Here is an 8269-nt window from a genome sequence, read left to right on the forward strand (position 1 = left end):
ACTTTTGGAGGTCGAGAACGAGACAAGACCGAGACTTTTGGAGGTCGAGACAAGACAAGACTGAGACTTTTGGAGATCGAGACTGAGACAAGACGGAGACTTTTGGAGGTCGAGACTGAGACAAGACTGAGATATTTGGAGGTTGAGACAAGACAAGACTGAGACTTTTGGAGATCTAGAAGGAGACAAGACCGAGACTTTTGAAGGTTGAGACGAGACAAGACCGAAACTTTTGGAGGTCGAGAATGAGACAAGACCGAGACATTTGGAGGTTGAGACAAGACAAGACTGAGACTTTTGGAGGTCGCGAGAGAGACAAGACCAAGACATTTGGATGTTGAGACAAGACAAGACTGAGACTTTTGAGGATCTAGAAGGAGACAAGACCGAGACTTTTGAAGGTTGAGACGAGACAAGACTGAAACTTTTGGAGGTCGAGAACGAGACAAGACCGAGACATTTGGAGGTTGAGACAAGACAAGACTGAGACTTTTGGAGATCGAGAAGGAGACAAGACCGAGACATTTGGAGGTTGAGACAAGACAAGACTGAGACTTTTGGAGGTCGTGAGAGAGACAAGACCAAGACATTTGCAGGTCGAGCCCGAGACAAGACTGAGACTTTTGGAGATCTAAAAGGAGACAAGACCGAGACTTTTGGATGTTGAGACAAGACAAGACTGAGACTTTTGGAGATCGACAAGGAGACAAGACCGAGACTTTTGGAGATCGAGAAGGAGACAAGACCGAGACTTTTGGAGGTCGAGACCGGGACAAGACTGACACTTTTGGAGGTCAAGACTGAGACAAGAGCGAGACTTTTGGAGGTTGACAACCAGACAAAACTGAGATGAGATTTTTGGAGGTCGAGACAGAGAGAAGACCAAGACAAATCACGAAAAACCTGAACAAAATGACCAGTATCCTTTTTTTTCGTTATGTTCTATGTTGTTTTTAAAATACTACAATGAAACAAATCTCAGATCTAAGCCAATTTGTTATTGTCATTATACAAAGAAAATTTGCATTCTGCGTTTCTGGCCTGGTCTCGACTGCTCTTGATCCAAAAATCTCGATGGGGAAACCCCCAGACAGTAAAGTGGCTTTCATGTTCAACCCCTCAATGGACAACTGACCCTTATTGGCCACAACCGATATGACATTCCATGGCAGCGTAGCCTCTGCGGGGAATATACTCACAATGGGACACTGAGGTCCATAAACTGGCTGGAAAAATAAGATTTTAAATCAAAAACACAGCACAGGAGCCGGTGGTGCAGGGTGCAGGGTGCAGGGGGGTCGTGTGTGAGCCCGCATAAGCTCTGGAGATGCGGCGTGTGATGCGCGAACAGGACAGTTAATGCCCGTGAAACAAGCAGCTGAATAAGCAGGCAGCATTTGGAGACTCTTTAGCCAGCCTAAAGACCATATTTGGCAGCTGTCACATACAATGATATTAGCGATTTTTTTCCCGCCCCCCCTCCAGCCCCTCCCAGTGAGGATTGCGTTCTCCGGAGGGACAGGATTTTTTTCTAAAGCGCAATTCAGTGAATGTTCCCTGGGTTATAAATCTCTCAGCTAATCTTGGCATCTGCTAAAATTAAACCAGTCAAAATGTGATCCATTAATTACGGTTTTGTTCCTCTAAGTCTGATAGTGTTGCTGTGCTGATTTTAGACAGCTGGGAGGCCCCGGGAATTTGGAATATAGCCTCCATTGACTGGCCACAATTTTAGGTACACTTGCACGAACTAATGAGTTGATACAAGAAAAGCGCAGAAAAAAAGACAACCAAAATATCAGAAAGATGCGGAAGAGGATTAGGGCCAGTGAAGAGGAAAAAAAAGGTTGGCAGGATTCTGACTTTGAAGTGAGAATTCTGACTTTAATCTCAGAATTCTGTGTTCTGACTTCCCCCCACAATTCATACCTCTACGTCACAGTCAGACTTTAAAGTCGGAATTTTGAGAATAAAATGAGAATTCGGACTCCCTGGGCGTTATTTGACCATTTTTTGGCTTTTTGTTGGTTCTGACCAAGCCATTTCAAAATAGTCTTTGACTGCCAGACGTTTTCAGAAAAGGGATGCCGTGGGTGCCAGCCGATTTAAGCATTTTTGACTGATCTTTCAAGGTCCACAGAAAATTATGTGTTTGGACTATGGAAACACACATACTACCAAATGAAAGATTGGACTCTCATCTTTCATCAGAAACAAAAATTTGTTTCTACCTTATTCCGTTTTTCAGTAATCAACAATAGAAAATGGTTAGTTTCACCTCTGTTTTGAAACAAACGTCTTTTAACGTCTTTGGCACTCCTCCATAGGATTTTACTAAAGTTTTTTAACGTTTTTGGCAGTCAAAGAGTTAACGCCCAGGGGTTAAAGTGAGAAATCTGAGATTTAAATCATAATTCTGATTTAAAAGTGAGAATTCTGAGATTAAAGTCATAATTCTGACTTTAAAGTCAGAATTATGAGATTAAAGTCATAATTCTGATTTTAAAGTGAGAATTCCGAGATTGAAGTCATAATTCAGATTTTAAAGTGAGAAATCTGATATTGAAGTAATAATTCTGACTTTAAAGTGAGAATTCTGAGATTAAACTCATAATTCTCACTTTAAAGTCATAATTCTGAGATTAAAGTCATAATTCTGACTTTAAAGTCAGAATTCTGAGATTAAAGTCATAATTCTGATTTTAAAGTGAGAAATCTGATATTGAAGTAATAATTCTGACTTTAAAGTGAGAATTCTGAGATTAAACTCATAATTCTCACTTTAAAGTCATAATTCTGAGATTAAAGTCATAATTCTGACTTTAAAGTCAGAATTCTGAGATTGAAGTCATAATTCTGATTTTAAAGTGAGAAATCTGAGATTGAAGTAATAATTCTGACTTTAAAGTGAGAATTCTGAGATTAAACTCATAATTCTCACTTTAAAGTTAGAATTCTGAGAATAAAGTGAGAATCCTGCCAAACCCTTTTTCCCCACGTCCATCGAAAGAGCTTTCAATATAACGCTCATTGTGAATTTTACAGCTAAAACAGCGAGCTCCAACTAATGTTCAATCATTCCATAAATGTACATAAACACCCAGAACTCAAATAGCAAGCAGAGTGATTTATCGAGTTAAAACTATTCAAATCTTCCATGAATTCTATTAATATTCACAGTACAAACACTATTTTTGATAACAGAATGGGAGCAAAGATACGGGTGTTGTTGAAACCATTTCCTGTGCAAATGGATTTGTGACTACTTCTTGATCATCGCGCCGTTTATTTACTGACGTGCTATGGTTAGAAGTAGCGAAAATGCAGCATTTGGCATTGCCGGGCCGACAGGAAAAGTGGCATCCGACAGATTGGCCGCTCTTTTCCTCCATTTGCTCTAAATTGCCACGCACACAATCAGCTCCAAAAATGCACCCATTTTCAGCAGTTCGGGGGGACAAAAATGACATTTTCGGATTCAATCGTGAGATAATTCCAATGGCAATTATTTCTTTTTTTCTGGAGAGCTCAGTATTGTTCATTCTGTAATTTTACCGATTTGACATGTCATCATCATTGCTCTCTTTTTTTATTTTTTTTTTATTTTTTTTAAATGGCAATTATTTCAAAGCCAGTGTGTCAAATGCCAACCATTTTCTTCATGTTAAGCAGTCATAACAGTATCCTATTATATAAGACGTATCTTTAAATACTTATCTTGAAATCAAGTGGTCCCAAAAGAGATTGCATATTCATTAGGTCACTTTTTGTTCAAAGGGGCTGATTTTTTTTCCACGCTTTCGCCACGCTGTAGTCATTAACGTGCACGTGTATAGATTCTGCTCCGTCACACTCTCGCGTGTGGATGCCGCTAAATGCTTACCGGACTCGCAGTGAAAGGAGCATGTCTAGCGAATAAAGCAGTAAGGCTTAATGTATAATGTCAAGTGAGAGGGTAATTGAGCGTGAAGAGCTCGTCACATCACGGTGACCACCTCGCCGGATGGGCTCGGAATGACTGGGAAATAAATAAATAATCATGACACAAATGCACACGGTAAGGAGTAAAATGGTGGAATCGTTTTAAGAGCTTTAAAGAAAGCCTCTTCAAACGACAACAACAGTGACATCAGCAATAACCTCCAGAGGGCGAGAAGAATGGGAAGGCCACGAGTTATTTTCCTCACAGATATCGATTCTAGCCAGCGGCATTTTTAACACATTGAATTAACCCCATTTTGCCAATTAGGTGCAAAAAAAAAAAATAAAAATCACAATTTGCCCCAGCTTGAGGTGATGAAAGAAATTAGCCTGTTTTTGTTTGATCAAACATAGACACACCTGGAAAGTCAACCGTGAAGATGAAAAATAAACACATTTATCACGCATGCACGCTAAGAAAACAAGTGCAAACTACTAATTTTCTAGTTTCTTTTGGTAGTGAAATATGAACTCATTCACTGCCATTGACGGCTATAGACATCAAAAATTAATTTGAACTATTTCTATTAGTTTAATTTTTCCCCACTTTTGTTAACAAGAGTATGAAAACCTAGACGTTTTTTAAATTTAATTTAATTTAATTTTTTTTAAAGAAAAGAAAAGATTATTAAAAATTAGGGGCGTCAGGCGATTAATTTTTTTATTGTAATAAATTGCAGTTAATTAATTAAGTTTTCATACTCCTGTTTTTTTTATTGTACTATTAGAACAGATATAAAATGTGTGATTAATCATGAGTTAACTATTGAAGTCATGCGATTAATAACAATAAAAAATTTGAATCGCCTGACGCGACAAAGATTATTAAAAACTCGGGGCGTCAGGCGATTAAAATTTTTAATCGTAATTAATCGCATGACTTCACTAGTTAACTCACAATTAATCACAAATTTTCTATCTGTTCTAAATGTACAATCAAAAAAAAGGTTTTCCTACACTTGTTAACAAAAGTAGAGCAAATGTTAAACTAATAGAAATAGTTCAAATGAATTTTTGACGTCTATCGCCGTTAATGGCAGTGAATGAGTTAAGCTCCATTGCGTACCGTAACACTCTTTTAATGAGTTTCAGCTTTACAGATGCCAACTGCTCCGTAATGTGGTTTAAAAAAACAAAGGAAATTTGTACATTTGTGGAGATGTAGCGTTCAACCAGTTTTCCTAGTTTTTTGGCCAAGGCTACAATATGCTGTTAGCTCGCTAGCTATGCCTACTCCTTCGAAATGCATCTTCTTAATCGAAGATGTGCGTTGGTTTGGCCACTTTAGAGCGCCTCGTCGTTGGCCATGAGTGTCCGCACGTCACGCAGAGAATGTCGGAAGTGAAAAGAATTTTTTATTTTTTTTTAAGTCAGACGTGAGAGCCAAGCTTGTGAAAAGAAGCTTCGCGCTGCCGTGGCCACTTTAGAGCACCTCGTAGTTGGCCATGAGTGTCCGCACGTCACGCAGAGAATGTCGGAAGTGCAAAGGATTTTTTTTTTTTTTAAGTCAAGACGTGAGAGCCAAGCTTGTGAAAAGAAGCTTCGCGCTGCCGTGGCCACTTTAGAGCGCCTCGTAGTTGGCTGTGAGTGCATGCACGTTGCGCAGAGAAAGTCATAAGTGTCCTTTTTTCCTCCCTCTAGCCAGTAGGATCTGGGTAGTGATTTAGATGACATGATTACACTAATGTCTATGTCTATCCAATGCTTTTATATAGCTGTGGATGGTGACAGGTAAGGTGACATCATGATAATGATAATAAATAACTAGGTCAGGGAGCTGCAGTCGGGAGCCAAATTGCCTTAAAAGACAGCAGTTCCCTCCCTAGTGCCTACGCTACAGGTCGCAGATAAGGACAGTGAACCATTTCTTTTAAATTAATATACCTTTACATAACATGGATATCATATCACGTAAAAACAAAGTGATCAGCGAATTTCATTCTTGATTTTTCTTTTTTTGTGTGTGATTGTTTTACATTTTGAAGTTTGTCAGAAGTGTATATGATTAAACAAGCTCAACTTTGAAACGGACGTCGATACGTATCTAACAACTAAGGCCAGATGTCAAAGCTCATTAACTCATTCACTGCCATTGACGGCTATAGACGTCAAAAATTCATTTGAACTATTTCTATTAGTTTAACATTTTTTCCACTTTTGTTAACAAGAGTATGAAATCCTAGATTTTTTTTTTATTGTACATTTAGAACAGCTTTTACATTTGTGATTAATCGTGAGTTAACTTCTATTTTTTTAACTCATTAACTGTCATTGACGGCTATAAACGCCAAAAAATCATTTTAACTATTTTTATTAATTTTTTTTCAAAAATCCACTTTTTTTGTTGTGCATTTAGTTTTGTACATAAAAATTGTGATTAATCGCGAGTTAACTATTGAAGTCATGCGATTAATTACAATTACAAATTTTAATCGCCTGACGCGATTTTTTTTTTAAAAGAAAAGATTATTAAAAATGAAGGACATCAGGCGATTAAAATGTTTAATTGTAATCAATCGCATGACTTGTTAACTCACGATTAATCACAAATTTTATATCTGTTCTAAATGTACCCCCCAAAAAATTCTAGGTTTTTATACTCTTGTTAACAAAAGTGGGAAAAATGTTAAACTAATAGAAATAGTTCAAATGAATTTTTGACGTCTATAGCCGCGGTTGGGGTTTGGTGCCTTGCTCAAGAACACCTTGGAAATGATCACAGAGGATAGATAGAAAAACAGTGAGGATTGTCATTAAGCAGACAACAAACGTGACATATTTCAATTAATTTCTCTCTCAGAACGTAAAGACGCTCCCCTTCATTTGGAGACTCATGGACTCCCTTTACCTCCCCAACACACCCGTTTCACAAACTCCTGTTGGTTACCCACCCCCAACATCCAGCCCATAATGCAAGTAAACAACAAAAAAAAAAAAGGTCAGCTAGAGTTCAAGCACGCTATGCAAGGTCAACTTTATGAAGGCGAGCCTCATATTAAACTGAAAAGCCTTTCCGGTTTATTTTTATTTTTATGAAACCTCTGCTTGGAGCCCATTAATCTCCTCTCATGTGCACCACTGCACTTTGCTCTCTTAAGAGCTGTCTACTACTTGGATGACAAATATAGAACATACTTCCCGCCTGTTTGAAAAGCATCGTTGCTCTACATTTGCGATGTATGCCGATGACAGCATATGAAAATGCCAATAATGCTTAATCAGTGAGTATATGTTGCAAAATGGCCATATGAATCGTTTGTATTATAACATGTAAAAAGAGTGGACAGAGCACCTGTAGAATGACTGCAAGGTGACAGACTACAGGAGTTCTGAGAGGAATGCACATTCAAACTTGATTATAAAATATGAACATGTTTCCAGAATATCAGGTCAGTCACTTACCAGTGTCAGGCTGCTCGCCTCCCTTCCTGCGATCCAGTTGTGATGTGATGCTCTCATACTCCAGTTGGATCCTCCAGAACCGGCAGCCCGGTGAAGGACTGACTCTTGCCAGAGAAAGAGAATTTAAAAAAAGGCACCAGAGAGAGAGAGAGAGTGAGAGAGAGAGAGAGAGAGAGAGAGAGAGAGAGAGAGAGAGAGAGAGAGCGAGCGAGAGCGAGAGACTGATGCTGCCATCTAGCGGTCGTTTACAGCTGTGACCACGTGCAGCGGTTCGTAAACTTTTTACACAGAGTACGTACCCTTCTTTACCTACCACCTAAAACAAAACAAACGTAGCTCTATACCCAACATTCAAATATAATTAATGACACAGTATGCCCAAGGGCTCATCAAAAACTAAAGATTAAAAAAAAAAAAAGTCGAATTATTGTAAGATACTGTAAAAGTTCTGTAGTTTAAACATGAACCCTGCGCTTACAAAAACAGAAGAGAAAAATAAAGCAGCCTAGTCTTGAGTAAAATTTTGGGCTACTGTACCCACCTTTGCTTAAGGCAGAAAATCCATTTGACTCGGAAGGTTGTTACATAAACGGTGCACTGCTGACCTCTTGTGGCCAAAATGTATACCACACTCTCCATTGATATGCAAAACTACGAAAGTCCCTTTTTTTTTGCGTTTCTTCCTGGTCCAACCAATAGTAGAAAGTTGGATGGAATGATGATGATTCCTGATGAAGCAGTTCCAAAGACATATTTTGTCTATTAAATAAACTCAAACAAACAAAAAGCATATAGTGTATAGTGGTTTTACTGAACCCTTTACTTAATGTTTTCCATCAGGTAAATTTTAAATTTCAAATGAGACACAATTTGACGAATTAGAAGT

At 38.4% G+C, this 8269-nt stretch overlaps 1 protein-coding gene across 2 annotated transcripts in view; it reads right to left on the bottom strand.

The window, feature by feature from the left end:
- The window catches only part of LOC144063902 (5-hydroxytryptamine receptor 4), a 41142-nt gene extending 32924 nt beyond the window's left edge, over positions 1-8218 (bottom strand). For both annotated transcript variants that reach the window (XM_077585871.1, XM_077585872.1), the window contains exon 1: positions 7384-8218. The gene's annotated coding sequence lies outside the window, so the exon portion shown is untranslated. The remainder of the gene's footprint in view (positions 1-7383) is intronic.
- Between the last annotated feature and the right edge of the window lie 51 nt (positions 8219-8269).

Source organism: Vanacampus margaritifer, chromosome 14 (genome assembly GCF_051991255.1).
Source record: "Vanacampus margaritifer isolate UIUO_Vmar chromosome 14, RoL_Vmar_1.0, whole genome shotgun sequence".
NCBI lineage: Eukaryota > Metazoa > Chordata > Actinopteri > Syngnathiformes > Syngnathidae > Vanacampus > Vanacampus margaritifer.